The 19,720-nt window shown below is 42.8% G+C and overlaps 1 protein-coding gene across 1 annotated transcript in view; it reads right to left on the bottom strand.

Annotated features, from left to right (window-relative positions):
* Stk39 (serine/threonine kinase 39) overlaps positions 1 to 19,720 on the bottom strand; it is a 203,374-nt gene that overhangs the window by 44,707 nt on the left and 138,947 nt on the right. The gene's annotated exons all lie outside the window — the stretch shown is intronic.

Genomic DNA, 19,720 nt, shown 5'->3' with positions numbered 1-19,720 from the left:
ACACACACACACACACACACACACACACACACACACACACACACACAAGGGTATTATTCAGCCAAAGAAGAATGAAGTCCCATCATTAGCAGAAAGATTGGCAGAACTAAAGCCTGCCACACAGAGTCCAGTAAGTCAGGCAAAGAGCACATCATGTTTTCCTTCATACTTAGGATCCAATATTAATAAATAAATAAATAAATAAAGCAGGTACTAAAGTCCTTGTCTGTGGACTCTCTTGGACACACAGCTCTGCCTGATATATTCTTAGACACCCTTAAGCAGGCATGTTAATGAATCTAAGCATAGGTGGGGTGACTTGATTTGTTAATTGAGAAATCACTGATCCTCATTATGCTCACTGCCTTAATTGAACAGATAAGAGATCTTCTGTCAGGGCATTCTTTCCCCCCTCTGAGACTCTTCTCCTATCTTGAAGGCAACAGAGAAGAGCTAAGCGGCTACAAATGTAAACCGCTTGGAAGATGCTTGTGTACTTGGACTTGAGCTCTATCTACACAGCTCCAAAGCAAGTTTAGCACCTGGGCGGCCTTGGGTGCCAACAGATACTGGAGGTTTAGAGATGGGGGCGCCAAACTACAGCAGAAGGAAAGATTCCTTCCTTGGCTTTCCCAACTTGTGAGTTGCTTCCTTGTTGAACATGTGCAGCAGAGTTAGAGCAGACGTAACGTATCCTCATGACGGAAGAGCCATCTGGGGTCATTGACTTCAACCTTCTCTCTCCAGGCTGGGCTGTGTGTGCCTCATTTCTGATCCAGAGGAAGCTGTTTATCTGACATTTGAAAGTGTCTACAGAAGGAAGTTCCAATCTTCCTTAATTATCCCTTTCCACAGTGCACCAGTTACAACCTGATTACCCAGAAGTGCATCTTAATGAAGCCATGTTACCTCAGAGCTCAGAGTAGGGGTGGAGATCCCTGAAGCACACTGGACAACAAGCCTAGCTGATTGATGAGCTGTGAGGACAGCAAAACATTCTGTCTCAAAGAAAGAAAAGCGGAGAACAACTGAAAGACATGTATGGTCAAACCACAGTACACCCTCTGGCATGTGCGCCCATTCATACTAGTAAGTGCAACCACACACACACACACACACACACACACACACACACACACACACACACGCCACAGCGATTCAGGGAATAATCACCACGACTTTGGCCTGGGACCTTGCTATGATATCAGAACCCAACTTTCAGAAACACCATAACATGCATCGGGGTCAGATACCACAGGAATCTCATAGGAAACAGTAGAACTGAATTTCAGAATTTCATTCCTGCCTGGATAGACAAAGGACATCATTGTGCTGTATCAGCCTTAGACACTTGGCACACACATAGACTTTTCATGACAAGGAATGGGAGAAGAGTGAGAGGAACAGATGTCACACTGATTTGGGGAATAATAATAATAAAACCCACGTGAACAAATAGATCACTTATGGCAGGGAGTAGACTGAGGTTGCACCGGGAGGGAGAGGCAGCAGTGGTAGGAGGACGCAGCTGAGGAGACTCATGCCGTGTGCGGTAATGAGGCTGAATAGCAGGAGGCAACACAGGCAGCCCAAACGCAGAAGAGCCAGGGAAGAGATGCTGACTTGGGGACGATCATCAATAATGCACCAAGGACTGAAAATCAGAAGGAGGTTTGACAGCATTGGAAAGGGCAACCAAGGCTGTGGGCTGTATTGTAGCAGGGAAGAGAACGAGCCGGAGCGGCTGATTCTGCTGCTATTTCAGGCAACAAGTTCTCATTAGCTCTGGGCCAATCTGGCTTTTCCTTCCTCCTGGAAAAAGAAAGAAAGACAGAGATGGAGAGAGAAAGAGAGAGAGAGAGAGAGAGAGAGAGAGAGAGAGAGAGAGAGCCAACCAAAAAGCTGTGAGCTACAATTTACGCAGGTCTATAGTTCAAAAGGGGGGGGGTGTTAAAAAATGCAGGTCTCGGCTCATGGAGTTCTGTTATGACGTGATACACTTTGCCCTTGCTCGGGCTTATCATTACCCTATACACTGGGTGGGGAAGACAGTGAGCAGACAAAGAAGATTAAAGCACAGAAAAGCACTACGTCTACCCTGTGCAGCCACTTCATACACCCTGGTAACATCATTCCTCCTCAGGGCAGCCACCGTAACTACAATATTGTGTACAGAAAAATGAACTAGAGAAGCCTGTAAACTATTATGAACATAATTAAAATATGCCAATCCTGGGACACAACAGAAACTCTCTCTCTCTCTCTCTGATGTATTCTCTTCATGGCTGCCTGGTCATTCAGTTAAAGCCTGAACTGGGGTGGCAGACAGAGCCAGAGAATGTCACCATACAGATTACTTCCATTGCTGGCCAGCCCAGCCTCACACCGAGCCACCCAGGAAGTGATGATGCCCACAGATAACTCCCCAGTGCTGGCCTATGTTTCTATGATGAGATCTCAGTTTTATTGGCTGCTGATGACCACTTGTTGGGGAATTTTGTAAACTGACATCTCTTTATTCTGCCATTGAGGAGTTTTGTATGGGAGAATGATAAAAAGAATGTGTCAGAATAAATAAAACTATTATTAAAGATTGACAATACACACTTCCTGAGGCTTAAATTCTTGCAGCTAAGCTCTTTAGTCTGTCCTCCTTTTGCATTGGAAATTGGTACGAAGAGGGATGACACTTGCCCCAAGTCATGCAGCCTGTGAGAGACCTACGCAAGCTTCGAAGGCATGCCTTTCCGTTCCCCAGAACTTGCAGACCCGGTTACAATTGGTGCTACCTCAGAGAGATATTAACATCCTTTTGGGAGGGCTAGGAGGGGAGGTTGTTTATGCTTTTTGAGACAGGGTTTCTCTGTGTAGCCTTGACTGTCCTGAACTCGATTTGGGGACCAGGCTGGCCTTGAACTCACAGAGATCTGTCTGCCTCTGACTCCCTGGGAGCTGAGATTAAAAGGCTTGTGACACCATGACCAGGTGACATTTACATTGTAAGACAAACTAAATGTACCCATGTACCTCAAGGTAGGCAGTTGGTGGACCAGTGAGGACTTGACAGGCACCACAAGGGAGCCAATGGAAGGGGTCTTCTCCTTATATCAAAGGGCCTTGGTGAATTCTGTGGTGCAAAACCTGATGCTGCTCCCTAAACACAGTCAGGAGGAAAGAGGCAAAGATCTCTTTGGGGATCCAGACAGTGAGTTGTGGGAGGAAGGGAGACCTCCATGCTCTCCACCTATGAACATTTTAGACAGAACTGGAGCTGATATTCCTCAGCATAAAGCACCACTCCTTTGATTTTAGTGATTTTTAGCCAAGAGTTTCCAAACACTTCAATAACTCCACATTTGACAGCTGGCTCTGTGTAAAATTGTAGGCAGTGAAGCAGCTCTGGGGATTATCCTGCTGTTGCTATTCCTGTGTCTTTTTCTTGTTTTCAGGAAAAAAAAGAAAGTTTTCTTGCTCTAGGGAAGAACAAATCTCAATTCCTTAGGTGAGGCCTTCATCTTTTTCACACAAAAGGGGAATCACCATTAGAACAGATGATTGTGGTACGGGTAATTTGATTTAAGCATCAATTTTAAGAATTCACACGTAAAATACCTGAGATATCATGTATATGTTTAAAAGTACCTTTAGAATGACAGTATTTGGGTATATTAAGAACCAGAAGACTCCAGGAGATGGGTGCGAGGATGGGCTCCTTGACTGTTAGACCAGGGGTGGTGTTTTACAGGAAGAGTAGGCACAGAAACAAAGCATCAGTCATGGCCTACAGCTTTACCCACAACAGAACTGAGGACATCCTGTCCTGTAGGTTGCCTCAGATGGCAATCTTGCTGCCATCCAACACTTCCAATTCATTGTCCCCAAAGAACCAGTTGTGCTTGGTTCAAAGACTTAATTTCATTTCTGTGCAAGAAGAAACACAAATCGGAGACATTAGCTAGAAGGAAGGTGGAGAGCTTTCTCGAGGGGATAGCTGGAGGGCAGTGGGTGATGGAGGTAAAGACCTTTAGGTCTGCAAACTTTCACACACACACAAACACACACACACACACACGGGGGGGATTTTTACAAAAGTAAAAATGAAATATTCACTTTAATTCAATTAATGGTTGTTTATATCACACATATTCTAGAAAGGGAGCTTTGCTAATTGCAGGAAATCCTGAAGTCAAACAAAACAAAAAACCCATACCAATCAGATTCTTAGTTAAATAAGCAGGGCCCTAAGCAGAGGAAAAATCAGGAGCAAGATTGCCCATGTATATAGAATGTGCTAAAAACCTTCTGACAGTAGACTTAAAGTTCTAGTTGACATAAAGAGAAAAATCTCATGTGAAAATTCAAAAGCTAATAGAAAAGATGCAGTGAGTCAGAAGCTTAAGAACATGAGAAGCATGTTCAAAGACCAAATAAACAGCTATCAGAAGCTAAAACAGAGAAAAACTCACCATCAGATAGAATTCCTTTAATGAGAAAGGATGACAATGACATAGTTTCAGCATCAGCTTATCTAAGACGCAGCTGCCTAGAAGAGTAAGAGAGAAGGTGCCATGGCCAGGCACCTGCTTTCTAGGCTGTCCTAAGACAAACGAAGGGCTCTGTTCACAATCAACTGACAGGCTAGCAAGATTATGCACAGGATTTATTTCTGGCTGGCTGGAGGTCAGTCAGACGTATATATTTTCCATTACCAAGGAGTTAATCTGCCATTGGTCCACAGTGTACTGTTTGAATGTACATTCTAAGTTCTTACTTTAATACAAGCTGAAAGTTGGCTCTGTTCTGTGGGAGATATTGGCATTAGTCTTTTAATGAGAAATGGTGAGATAAAAATGATGAATTCATTCTTGCCTGGCTAATGCAGTAAAAAACGATTGCACATCTAACTTCTGGCTTCTGAGAAATAATTCTGGAAGGTAGAAAGTCTGAGTGCCTATCCTGCTTAGTCTATAAATCTCACAGTTCAAATGTGAACCCCAGTTTTTGCTGCTAGTAAATGCCAGCGATTTGATTAAGGCCAACAAAATCCAATAGCAAAATAAGCCACATATATCTTTATCATATGCACAATTGTGTGTTGGAGCCAAGTTAATAATTCATTCATTCATCCACCAAGTATTTATTGAATAAATATTTTAGTATTCTAGTGTCCTAAGAAACACTAGTCAACAAAGCAAATGAAACCCTCTGTGCACATGGAGCTTTCTCAGTTCACTCATCTGTGACCTCTCCCTGTCAACAGAGGCATGGGAATGGTAACCTTTTTTATAAAAAACACTCTATTAGGTATTCCAAGCTAAAGTGTTCAAATGGAGTCCAAAGTGGCAATGGCACATTAGAAATCTGGGTTGTGTTGGGGTTCCAAGGTGAGATTCCAAGGTAAGGTTACTTGAGATCAAAGAGGCAGACAAAGTAACAAATGTTGTGACACACAACACGTTTGGCAAACCTTTAAAGCTTGCAAACCCACATAATCCTTTTGTTTATTTAAATGGTATAATGACCAACAAGCTATTATTGAAAAAAAAAAAAAAAACACAACAGAAGTATTCCAACTTCCCCAGTGATGGAAGTTGTCATGACAGACACCTAATTTAATCTGGAAAAACAAAGCCAAAGAGACACCATTAGTTCAATGGCTATGCCTGTCTGCAATGTTACTAACACTGGAATATTTTCGCCTTGATCAGCGTTCAAAATTTTGGGTGGGGATCTATGGGGTGGAGGCAGACCTGGGAATCATGGTGGACCTGAGCAGAAATGGGAAAGTAAAGTTATGCAATGAATGTTTCTAATGGTGGTAGAAGAGGTCTTGTGAGTTAGGTCAGAAAAGACCAATCAGAAGCAATAAGAGACATTATGAAGATTCCATTATCCTCTCAGAGCAAGAACAGCATTCTTCATCGCTGCTGTTTCCACGCACAGATATATGCCTTTGGTATGTAGGTGAATATCGAAATTTTACATTTTAGGATGGGAACACATGCTGATTCTATAATGAGCTATCCTCTACATTAACAAATCACCAGGAATCTCCATAAGAGACACAGTGAGAGCAGAAGTGGTCCTCATGATGGACAATTTGAACAATCCTCTCGAAACACAGATCGCCTTCCTTCTCCCTAGGAAATATGTTCACAGCTTACAACTTCATATTCCAATAGTCTACTAAACTGTTTTCCAAAGTTGGATTGTTAGGCCCTTGTGGTACACTTCTAACCCAGAGATGATCGTGGGATGCTGATAACTCAATGACATAAGGGAAAGAGGGACCGTTAAGAAGCTATGGAGCCACATTCAGATCTTCTCAGTTTTCTGAGACAAAGCTGAGGCTGCATCCTTCTTCTATCAAGTAACTGCCCTACTTTTTACATGCTGGCAATCAATTCCAAAATTGTGTTTGTTCAGGCCAAGCAAAGTATGTGTGTAGGAGAGATGGAGCTCTGGGCTACAAGAGTGAAGCCTCCACAAAGAGATAGCAAAAAGCCTAGAGAGCTGATGCTCACTGGAATCAGAGCGGAGAAAAAGGATATGGGATGGGTTATTGACTAAATAGTGGTTCAGAATCTTTGCAGTAAAAACCCGAAGCTCAACAAATTTCAATTTTCGTATGCCAACAGAGGAATGTATTCCACAGGCACAGAGGCACTCAATTAAGACTGCCTAGGTTCATTTCCTTGAGAACTGTGATTAAATTAAGACTTGAGATAGAAAATGTGGGCTGCAGTAATTCTGAAAGAAAAATCACTCTTTCACAGTCTGAAATTTATTTTTTTAACATATTCAAACAAAAGGAGTCATGGTTTCAAGTCTGGGGAAAGCTTATAATATATAATTAAGGTTGAATTTCTGCATATCAAATAGAGTTAAGAGAACGAAACAAAGCAACACAATCATCAAGGAAGCGCCAACTGTGCACCGACCATAACAGCGGGCTTGCTGATTGAAAATAGGAACACATGGCATGGGAAAGCCAAATGAAAATAATAAACAAGCTGGACGTTGCTCTCCTGTCAAGTGTGAGACACTCACCTATGAGATGGAAGGCCCAGCTGAAGGCATATGGTGGTTTTTCCTCCTCTTTAATATTCTTTGCTTTTGAAAATGGGTTGCAAATAACGTGTCTCAATGGCATGCAGGAAAGATATGTGACACTACTGTGGCAGTAACCCAAAAGTGCTCTAATAAATTTCCTGAAGAATCATCTACACCTAGAATGAGTGTTTTATGGAAAACACTTTAGAAGAGCTAAGACAATTTAGAGAGACGATAACAAGGCCCCTGCAGTGAGTATAGCTGATGCCCAGCAAAGGGTCATGGGGATGTCAGCCTCGCACTACTGCAGGGCTTATTCAGCTGTGGCTGATAAGTCAACACAGACCAGCGACAGAGGGAGACAGGGTGGTGAACTTCCTTGAAACTTTGCTTGGGATAAGCAGTGAGTCCCTGTAAGCTATTAGACATTCCCATCACTAACTCCCGGGGTGGGGGTGGGGGGATAGTTCTTGACCTAAGAACTACAGTTCAACAATGGGCCTGGGGCTCAGAGTGTGAGCCTGAGGAGAGGGATTGGCATGGCAGCCCTGGGCTCACCTCCTCAGGCATATCTGTAGTCCTTGTAGGCAGGCACAAAGTGCCCAAAGATGAAATCAGAAAAGTCAAAGAGGAGGTGTCTTAAAGTCAACCCCAGTGGTGGAAATTTAGACCACTAATTTACCTAGCTGCCCATTCCCTCTTTAGTGTCACTTCATCTTAGTTTTCACACCACTTTTTAGCCTGCATTTGGGGCAAAGAAGAGAAACCTACTCCCTCCAGCACCAAGGAACCACAGGCAAATTCATGAAACACACTGTGATTGACTAGTAGGTTGTTGGTATAATGTTCTTGTGGAATGTATGCAATTTACCCTTGTTCATTTAAATGCTGATTTCTCTACCTCATTATCTGGTTTCAATCCGTTGTGATGTTTATGCTAAGCATCACCTGTCTGAAGTCTGTGCAAACATGCCACCATTTGTTCTCTGTATTATCAATAAAACAACCAGCCAGTGCTGAGCAATGAAGAGAAGAGGGTGGGATATCCTGGTCCAGAGGGGAAGAGAAAGGAAGCAAGTGGGAGGAGTTGGGGATGAGAGATCTGCAGGAGAGGTCTTGGAACCATGAGGAGAGATGAACCGGACCTAAGATATGACTAAAAGCAAGTATAATGTGGGAAATCTGAATAGGAGGAAGGTATGCAGGCTTGGGGGTTTAGGATGGCGTAACTATTGCCCAGCACTGTACTCTAGGTTAATTAAATAATCCTAGTCTCTGTGTGGTGATTTGGGTATACAGCTGGTTTAGGAATAACCACTGTATAATTAAAAGATAATTCAATATTAAATATTAATAACCCACCACAGCAGGTCTACAGGAAGATCTGATTTTTCCCCCACTGGCACTTCTTGCTCATTGTAGTTGCAATGAAAACCCGCAGTTTTCCTTTAGATTCTCCCAACTAGGATGGGATTCCATAAAAGATATCTTCTGTTGTACAAGAGGTAGATGAATTGGCTCTAAAACGGAAAGGACAGATGCCATTTGTCTCAGCCTGAGAGGCTGGCCCTACGTCCGGCTAGTCCTGTAGCCCCTGGCAGCCCCTGGCAGCCCAGGGTTAAGGAGTTTCCCCTGAGTACAGAAAGCACTGAGGACTGCAGAGCTGAAGAAGTCCCAGCCCTGCACTTGCTGAGTGACAGGGTCACGGGATCTGGCTCATCCCCTGGGGCTGTGCTCCTTCCCTGAGCCACAGGGTCTCTTCAGGAGTTTCTCAACATCTCAATAAAGATGAAGCAATTTTAACTACAAAAAGCTCACAAGCTGAGCATTCCTAATCTGAAAATCCGGAGTCAGAAATGTTCCAAATTCAAAAAAACCTTTTTAAGCACTGAGAGGATGATGCCACAAGCAGAAATACACACTGGAAACTGGAAGATCTGTTTCAGGCTCATGACGATGAAAATATTGTAAGAAATTGCCTTCAGGCTATGTGAAGTGAATATGAAATGTAAATGGATTTTACGATCAGATTTGGGTTTCATCTGTAAGATATGTCATTATATACAGGCAAATATTTAAAAGTTTGGGAAACTACTCTCAAGTCTGAAATACCTCAGGTCTGAGGCTTGGAGAAAGGAGCCTCAAACAGCTCAGTGCAGGGAAGGCCATGCAGCCACTCAAGACACTGACAGCAACTGGTTTCAGCACTATGCAATCTGGAGTTCACCAGAACCAATCTGGATTCAGGTAGTTATGATGTCAGGTATGGAGGGGACAACCTGAATGGCTGTGTCTCTGCCGCTGAGTGAGCTGCTTTACTGCTCACAAATGTTCATCGCCTATTTTCTTTGAAAGCACCGTGGAGAGAATAAAGCCAGTTGAAGCAAAGACAGAAAGAAAGGAATGACTATTGAGACCAGACAACTCATAAACAAGCCAGAAATCACACGCAAACTTTGCCCAAGCCCCACTTCCACTTTAACAGGACAAAAGGTAGCAAAGGAAGAGCTTATTTTACTGAGCCTGCATTCTGAAATACAATCCTTTGAATGCTCACTTTAATCTAGGCAATTATAGTGTTAGTCCCCGGAAGAAAATTCACTCAATTCTATTGCAATTAATGGACTTGAAATGGCAGGTTTACTTTAACTCAATGAACATGAATATTTTATGCATTCTGTACTCTATTGTAATAATAATAGTCCCACTGTATATATGGTGCTACCTCAGCACACACCATAATTTATATGAAATTAAGGCAATACTAAGAAATAGAAAACATACTTCCTTTTCTTTGGGACTATACTTGAAGGCCCTTTGATCACTAACTAATATAAAGCAAATGCCTGTAATTAATGCATATGTGTTGCCTTTTCTCAAAATTCGAATTTCCTTTTGATAGAATAACTGGATTGAGAATTCCTAAATGGCATCTCCAAAGTTCTTCTGGGGCCTGAAACATTAAATTGCCAGTGAATTTTCAAAGCCTTCAAACACAAAGAAATTTAGAAATTTGAAACATCATTTCAGCTTTTGTTTCTCCAGTCTTCAAGTATTATATTCCTGTCCCTCTGTGGTACTAACTTGCCTCAGTCTTGGGGTGGGGTTTGGGGGTGCGGTTTCGAATGTGTCTTAAGATATGGGAGATAGTAGAACATAGGTGACTGAGAGTAGAGAGGTGGAGCACTGGGAAGAGAAAGGTTTAAGTAGGAAGGGAGTGAGGAATTAAGAGAAACAAGAGTGTGTTACTCCAAATGAAGGATGAATGTAAGCAGACACGCAGAAACCTGCTTTGTAAGCTAATTAAGGACATAGTTATAGCTGGGCAATGGAGGTGTAATCCCAGCAACTCAGGAAGGCAGAGGCTGGTGGATCTCTTTGAGTTCCAGGACAGCCAAGGCTACACAGAGAGACCCTGTCTCAGAAAAACAACAACAACAACAACAACAGCAATAACAAAAGACATTCAGTTAAAAAAAAGTTATAATGGAGATGTTCTTCATACCTGAATGTTACTAATCCTAGAAATACCAGCTTTGGGAGACCTCTCTATGAGCTGTTGGTACGAAAGGCCTCAAAATGTCCACAGCAAGGACGGCTCTTTTCCTTCCTCTTGGCTGCCCGTTGGAACTACATGATAACACACTGTTGTTGACGACACCGCATGCCTTGGTTGCAAGATGTAGAAGAATCAAGCTGGGATTGAGGCGGAAGCATCCTCTGTGCCAGTAGTTTTCCTAGAGCTTGATGGCGCCATGTAGGATGCTGTGTTGGGTGTGTGCACTGGGGCGGTGGGGGCGGGGGCATAGCAACAGTTTTATCTCCCGTGAACCCCATCAACTACAGTGCCAACTTGCCAGGTAGGAATGTTTTGGGATAGCAAACTGCTTTCGGTTTGGGTGTGAGGCCTATGGCACGGAAGGGGATTCATGTCTTGTACTATAAAGCCTGGTCAAAAACCCATGGCTGGGGAGGTCGTAAGCCCTAAGGTGATTTTTTTTTCTTTTTATGTTTAAAGCCATAGACAAATGGTTCTCTTGTGCTTCATCAGAGAAGCTTCTCCAGAGGTGCAGTGAAGGGATTAAATGGAAGAGACTCGGGCTGCTCAAGGTGCTGAGAACAGTGATGGTTGAGTGTTCAGCGCTAAAGAGGAAATCTGTATTTCACCCCTCCAAGGCTCACAAAACATCATGTAATAGCTGGAAGGTGGGAAGAAGGTCCGCAAAATGCGACCTTGAGGGCATGATGCAGCCGTTGCAAACACATCTCACGAGTGCAACTGCCCGTACTGGACCTGGACAAGATGGGGCCTGTCCACACCCAATCCTGGATTGGGGAGGGATTCATGAGACCCTACCCTCTATGCTCAACTACGGGCTATGGATAGATTCAGGGAGAGACAGCTAATGTCATCAGTTGTATAGCAATGATTCAACTCATAGCTCCAAGCCCAAGGTCACATAGTCGGTTCAGGTAAAAATCAGTGAGGCAAAACAAAACAAAAACAATGAACATGGGACTGACCTGTGGGGACTGACAAGGATGAGAGAGGAGAATGGGTTAAACAGAATTCATTTTACACGTGTATGGAATTGTCAGTGATAACAAATTTCATGGAATAATAATGGTAATTTATAAATAAAGGAGGAGTCAAAGTTAGGCAATAAAGGCATCTAGCTTAAAATGTGTATTCTGATGCTCTGCACAGGGACGTAAGTCTAAAGAAAACTACTTCTCTTCCTTTATAGAAGAACAAGGAAGGCACAAAGAACAAGGAAGATCATGTTTAAGGGTCTCAGTTGAGCAGCTGGATTTAGTTGACTGTCATTATGGATGGTGGCTTGTATGGTTTGTAAGACCCTGATCTGGGCCCTGCCCTCTCTTCTTATTCAATAAGACCATTCTGATCATTTATTCTGAGTCCATTTTCTGCACACGTGCCCAGCACAGACAGACTCAAGCACTCACATCTCCCAGGAAAGGAAAGACTTTTCTGTTCCTAAACCCAGGTGCAGCCCCTATCTATAACCGTCTTTATAACTCCCAGTGTTTCCTTTGTAAGGGAGCCTCTCGTGGTTTGAAATCTCGCATGTATTGCCTTGCTATGGAATGCCTGCTCTCGAGTTAAGACTTCAGGCTTTGCGAGGGCAACGACTCTGGCTGTTTTGTGTACCAGGTGTACCTGACACAGGGTGAGTGAAATGCTATTCACTGAATAGCTGTAGCAGATAGATCTAGAGGATAGGCATATAACCAGTAACAGGTATGCCACGGGGCCTTCTGGAAGCAGCAAACATGATGTGGGCATTGGCATCCACAGGGTACTTGATGACATTGCTGAGTCATCTCTTAGGGGGAGAAAGATGGGGGGGGGAGCCAGTGAAAACACCACATGTTCACTAGCACTGCACAGGCAACCTAAGAACCCCGAGACACCTCTCTCTGGGAATTCGCAAGGGTATCCAGTGGTTTTATAATGACTAACACCTATCCAATTTGAAGCTATCTGAAATGCACTGATATATCAGACTATGTCTAGAAATCTAAACTCTCACTGCTAATGCAACATGAAGCCTCTGTTAAGAATTACATTAAGCTTAAGTTTGACACAGAAAAACACTGAAAAAACTAATTTCTCATACACATAATATATAATATGCATTTCTCAAACACTGAACACAACTTCTAAATTTGTTTTGCAAGGAAATCTTCACAGCCCTAGCAAACCTGCTGCGCCAGGGACTGAGCCCATTAACCAGAAAAATCTACCATATTTGTGTGCATCCTAAGAGCAATACCAACTAAATCATGTCTTCTAAGCCGTTTTCTGTATTTTCAGAAGTTGGTTGTATATAGCGATTACCTATGATCCAGCACCATTGACAAAAAGAATTAGAAACAAACAAACAAACAACTGTGAGAAAGATGTGTAATGTGTAAAGGCAACAGTTACCCAGCCAAAGAAAGGCCAGACAATAATTAAGTCATGGATAGACTGCTTTCTAGAGCCTTGAACAACAAACACAACTGGTATGAAGCCTCAAGAGCTAGTTATAAATTAGGTCTCCAAGGAGACTACTACTGAAAAGATGCTTTGTATGAGATATCCTCATTTCCGATAATGTGTATCTCATGGCTGAAGAAATTCACTAAGGTTGTGAGTCATTTTACTGTTGAGAAATTATGTAGGAAAAATTGCTTCCCAAGTCAAATGAACAGGCAGCTCTTTCACCGTCTGCCGTGGTAGGGTAAGGGCAGACAGATGCCCAGCCGGGCCCAGGAACTTGCAGTCATATGTCTCGGGATGCTTCCCTGGCTGTGGTTTCCTGTTGAATCGTCCAGAAGCTCACCAAGCACAGAGAGACCAGCACTGCAAAGTGGATGTCAAGCAAATACAGCCTGTGCTATTGAACAGCGTGCGCCAATGTTGACTTTTACAGCTGGGAAAGCACAGGCCTGATGTCAAGGGCATGGTCAATCTGTTGGTGGGTGACCAGGAAAAGTCTCTCCTTGTCTTAAATGGATTCAAGCGGCAACAGCATTCTCATACACTGTTTTTTGGATGCTAAGCTTGTTTGTTACAAGGATTAAGAGCTAGGTTTTCTTAGAGTCTGCAAGAAAGTCTTCCTCAAAAAATGAAAATCGAATTCAAGATGCAGGATCAAAGCTACATATAATTGGATATGATGCCAACACAGTGATATTAACCAATACTGAGCAAAAAAAAATGTGGACTTATTTTCTTTCTTGGTGCTTAATTCACGTTTGATTGGCTAAAGAACAGCTTCATTTCCTGTTGTGTAAGGAATTACTGTGAGATACACTGGTAGGTTTACAAAACAGCAGTGGAGTTTCACTTGGTGGTGAGTGACTTGTCAGACTATTAATTCGTGCAACTGTTCACTTCTATATCTAGAATCCTATACTATTACTAGAATACTTAACATGTAAGCCCAGAGGTTGGTGAAATGGATACATACCAAATACAGACACATACATGCTCACATATACGCATTTGGCTACCGAAGATGGATGATGTCTTCTCAGTGAACTATCCAACGTGACTCATTTCACCTGACACACCTGGTAGTGTTAGTAAGGGGATATGATCACAGAGACTATAGTTCCCTAGACAAATAAATACACTTTAACTAGTTCTACCAGAAGATTGCCCCTGACAATTTGGGGCTCATGCAACAGTCAGAAAGTTTGGCTAGGCCGGGCATGATCTTCATGCATATCTGTATCTGATTTTAGGACTAAGAGGGAGATTAACATTTTGATTAAAGCAGGACAGTTTAAAGGATCTGAAAAGAGCAGGACTCTGTGGACTGAGATTAATCCACTGGCCAGCTCTTACTTCACTTAAATGACAAGCCTTAGCTGGAATCTGTCGTTGTCAGGGGTTCTCTACAGAGGGCACTCAATTCCTCAGTAAATAAAAAGTGACGATGTTAACTGCTTAACACGGTTTACACTGCAGTTCACTGCTGTACTGATTCACAATCATGGGATATAGAAATAAAGTATCTTTAGGGAGACGACATGCCGTTTTAGAGCAGAACTTCCTAGAAACAGCGCTTGCGCACATTTTGAAAGGCAGTGTTGAATTGCACGTTGGCCATCTATCAGAAACTCTTTATAAAGGACAGGTCAGCAACGCCCCTCCCCTTGTCAAGAGACAATCATTTTTTTAAAAAAGTAGTTTTTGTGTATGTGTCTGTGCACATGCTTGTCCAGACATCATAACACTTCTCCCTGCGGCATGAGTCTTACGTTTAAAGAGCAATGGGGTTATTTGGGCAGCCAGGAGCAGTGAGTTACAGTCAACTGGCAGTAGCCCTTTGATAAAATCAGAAACCCTGCCATATGTAACTGTCTACTCCTTACTACTGCTTTAAAATAAAATGTGCTTAAGGAAAGTAATCAATATAGTGTTCACAGACAGAAGGAGTCCGTATTTCCCTGGGATATTACTAACACTGCCTTGTCTTGAAGATTTTTACATTTTATTTTTAGAAATGTATACAGGTATTCTGCCAGTATGTAGGTCTATGTACCACTCTACAGAAGAGGGTGTCAGGTTCCCCAGAGCTGGAGGTATAAGCCACCATGAGGGTGGTGAGAATTGATCCCAGGCCCTTTGAAGAAACAACCAGCGCTCTTAACTGCTGAGCCATCTCTCCAGCCCCCTTGACATACGACTTTCGATCAAAAACCATTCAACTACATTTATTGACCATATTTAAACTGACTCCGAAGCTGCCTAAACCCAGAGAGGATGGAAGGAATTATCTTCTTTTCAAAAAACTATCTACCACTCTTTTAAAAAATAACAAGACTGCACAATACAGCCTCTTTTGTTAAGGAAAAATTTTCTTCACCAATTTCAATATCACTAAACACCATAGAAATACCACTGAACTGAACATAAGAGAATTTTACTCTTCCTAGAGGCTTTATCATAGAAGCATGGTGCTGCTCAATAATTCCAGTCATTCAGAACAGACTTGAACAATGCTGAAGGGAGATGGAGAAAAAAAAAAATGATCCCACCTGCTGAGGCATCTCTCCAGCCCCAACATGTTTAGTTTTAACTTTTTTAATGTAACTCTTCCTTAGAGTGAAAATTATGCCAGCAAAAAGGCTCTTTCAAACATGCAGCATACAAGTACACAATTTTAGAAGTTAACTGGCATGGTTGTGAAGCAGACTTCCAAGGAGATAAAATAACCAAACAGAGCGGGAAAACAAAGAAGATTAGTGATATCGTGAAGATACAGTGGTTAAGTGGGCAGGGCTGACCACTAGAGGCTCCTGGAAACAGAAAGTAAAGGGACTCGAGTGTAGACCTGGGATGCATATGACAGTGCCATGCCCACCCTCTCTGCTGAAGACTCCTGCTGCTTGGATCCCGGCAATGTACACTTGTAAGAAGTGTCCCATATGAGATCTTGATAGTGAGATCTCACCGTTCAAGCTCTCAGAAACACCCATTCTGGAACATGTCCTACTGGAAAAGAGATACTTGAAGCCCTCTGTATTTCCTTGCTAAGAGTCATGTGATAAGAAAGAGAGGAAGAGAGAAAGGCAAACAAGCACCAACAAAACCTCTGCCTTTTATGATTTCATTTTAAAGGAGCGGCAATGTTGTCATTGCCCAAAATTATCTATTCATATACTGGTCCAGTGCTAAAGTTCTGAAATGTGATTAAGCGTGTTTCTTCATCCATCATGTCAAGTCAGAACCTGTAAGCGTAAGGGTGACAGAGCCAACAACTCAGAAGACAGGTCTTGCAGTAAAGGTGACTCCGCCTCCCCGTGAAGTGGAAAGAGCACCAGATGTACAGCATGATGAAAGAGACAAGTCACAAAATGGTAAAAGCTGCTTCTCTGGGGTTCTGCACAAGGACAGGCTGCCCTCCAGCACACAGGCCGGGAAGCGGCAGGCAGGGGAGCAGACATTTACGCTGGGTCTTATTCAGCAAGCACATTTTACATGAGTTCTTCAGGTGCAGAGAATGACTGCCCCAGAAACATGAACAATGCGTCTCAAAGTCCAGAGAGAACTTTCAAGGACATATGCATTTCAATAAACTTCCTGGCTCAAAACGTATCAGAGAGTAAAACTGCATAAATTAGTGCAGAAATACAACTCTCTTTTAAAGAGACAGAAATTCTAACATCTGGTTTCAAAAATCTACCTAAAGAAAGCCAGCAATATGTTGTAACAGAGCTCAGGCAGAGTGGCAGGAAACCCTAGCAACAACAGTCAGCAGATACTATGCTCACATGAACTGGCCCAACAGCCTCCCCGCCTCTGTGCAGGCATTTGGCCCTGGGCCTTTGCACTGGGCCTTCAGGCTGTGGGTGGACAGCTTTGAGGAGCTGCAGAATAGGCCTTACACACATACTGGCTAAGGACCCCTACCCTATTCCTCTATCCTTCTGGAGAGGTTCCAAAACTCATTAAAGAAAATTACAAACACCACGTACAAGTCTAGAGCAAAATTCAGAACTAATTTTATTACATAGAGAAAGCCATGTTGTTCTGCATAGACACCTCCTAGGGCGGCTTCATTTTCCAATGGGCAGGTTTTTTTTCAGGGGCGAGAGGGGATTTTCTCTCTGAGTCAGTTTTCCTTGGCAATCCTCTTTGAAATAACTGGAATAAGGACTCCTTTCTTGTCTATTTACATTTTCCAGCCAACCGAGACAGACAAGATAAGCAAATTTATACATGCATATCACCTACGTTTTTATCTCACAAATTCTCTTTTTTTAAACCAACATCCACCCAGAAGGCAGTGCTGTCTTATGCATGTCTATTTACACAAGGCCTAAAAGTGTTTCCTGTTCTTGCCTAAGGTAGTGCTAAATGTAAGCATAACTGAAGTTGGTTTATGATTTCAGTCTACAAACAGTGCATTTAATTTTGCACAGCCCTTGTTCTGCTTGAAAGCAATCACTCTGTGCCGTGCATTGGTCTTCCTTCAATCCAAACTGTACTTTGTAAAGCTTTGCACTCTCCAGGAAGATTACCCTGCAGCTAGGTAATGCAGACTTTTGTAATCTGTGTTTGCTATGCTAGAGTAGAAGTCACAGCACCCACTGCTCTCTCACACATGCTGTTGCTTTTTTTTTTTCAGCTTTTTCGTGCTACCATAAGCATTTTTTTCTAACTCAAAAGAAAAATGCTGATGGTAAAAAAAAAAAAAAAAGATTTTTAATCTATTTAAATGTTAGTGACTTTATATTATGGAAGCCAAAGAAATGCACATGAAAAGGCTCCTTTTTTTGTACAGCCTCCTTCATAGGAGCTTATTTCATGGTGTAAAGGCTACTCGAATTTAACTATTTTTAAAATAAGATTCTCAAAATACTACTCTCCTACATTCAATATGAAAATGTTAGGAGATAGATATAGAGATCAGAACAGAATTTTGGACAAGTGTCGGTTGGGGATTCACTCTTAGAAGTGAAGCACTTCAGCAGTGGATCAGCCTGAAACAGAGAAAATCAACTGTCTTTTTAAGAAACTAATGCTTAGCTTGGTGTGGTTAAGCACATTTGTAAAGGCAAAACTTGGGAGGCTGAGGCAGGAGGATCACAAGCTTGGGGCTAGCCTGGTTCCACAGTGAGATGCTACATGATAGACAACTAATTAAATAACTAGCTAACCAAATAACTAAATGAGTAAGGAAGGAGGAAAGGAAAAGGAAGGAAGGAAGAAGGAAGGAAGGAAGGAAGGAAGGAAGGAAGGAAGGAAGGAAGGAAGGAAGGAAAAATTGTGTTTAAGAAGAAACCTTACAGCTACTAACATAAGTGAACAACATAATGTGCTGCTCGAGGAAAGACGAAGCAGGAAGTTGGAAGCCATGAAGAACGCAGAGAGTTGGGAAGGTCATGCCATTTTCAGTAGAGGACTCAGTAGAGGACTTTCAGTAGAGGACTTTGACAAAGCACCAAGAGATACAGGGTGGGCCTATGTTTGCTTTCAGAGGGGCATGCTGGAAGACAGGCAAGTGTAGCTTGCTGGTGTGAGCTGGTGGGTGTGAGCACGGTGGAGAGAAGAGAGGTGGCTTGAGAAGTGACTGGGACATACACCAAAGAGACATACATGCCATGGCCAGTGGCATGTGGGCAGAAGGCCATTACAGGCTTTGATTAAAGCATTAAAATAATCTGGTCATTTTTTTCAATTGGGCTGTGACTCATACACAAATGAAGTTCCCAGTTTAGTGGCTTTGGGAACAGTCTCAAAGTTTGCATATCCATGATGGCTTTTAATTTCAAAGTAGCCATCGCTTCCACAGCCTCTGTGTCCTACTCCTCACAACTCTTTCCTTCTTTTCCCTCTATGTATTTGCCTGCACACTGGGCACTTCACGGACCTGTAGTCACATAGCCCTTTATGTCTGATCTAATTTACTTAGCCATCTCTAGCTGACAACAGTGAGAAAGACAGAATCTGGGATACCAGTAAAGACGTGGGGCTAATAATCGGGCCGGGGGTGGCCCGAATGTGAAATGTCCCTCCATAGGCTCATATACTCAAATGCCTGATCTGCTGTTGGAGATGGTTTCGGAGCCTTTTGGATACCTGGCCTGACTGGATATCTGTAGGATGGAGCTAGAGGGAGGGCTGGCACTGACCTAGGGCTCCCTGAGACCTCTGCTGCCATGTCTCCCAGACTTGGCCAAATGCTCCAGCTGCCATGAATACCACCATGCCTTCCATGCCATGATGGGCTATATTCTCTCAAGCTGCGACAAAGATAATCCTCCCTTCACTGAGCTGTTTTTGTTGGGTATTTTGCCACAACAACAAAAAACCAATACAGACGAAAGCCAAGGTGATGGCTAGTACTAGGATGCTGTACACATAACGATTTGGAAGAGGGGTGTGAAAGGAAGAAAAGTCAGGGGTAAGTCCCAGTCATTGGCATGAAGACCCAGAGACAGAGCAAGGTTACCCTGAGAAAGAAGAACCACTGTAGGGCTGGTGGGCCGGAAGCACCAAGGGCTGCATTTTGGAGACTGAAAATTAAATTTCACATGGTGACTGCCTTCCTAAGGAAAGATGATTAAAACACAAAAGAAGGATCCTGCTATGAGTCTACAATTCCAAAGAAGGGTCTGAGTCAGAAAGTTAAAGAACAGAAGC

This window comes from Psammomys obesus, unplaced genomic scaffold (genome assembly GCF_907164565.1).
Source record: "Psammomys obesus unplaced genomic scaffold, mPsaObe1.curated_primary_1811, whole genome shotgun sequence".
NCBI classification, from domain to species: Eukaryota; Metazoa; Chordata; class Mammalia; order Rodentia; family Muridae; genus Psammomys; species Psammomys obesus.
The sequence above is the reverse complement of the archived record's forward strand: the minus strand, read 5'-3'. Positions and strand labels throughout refer to the sequence as shown.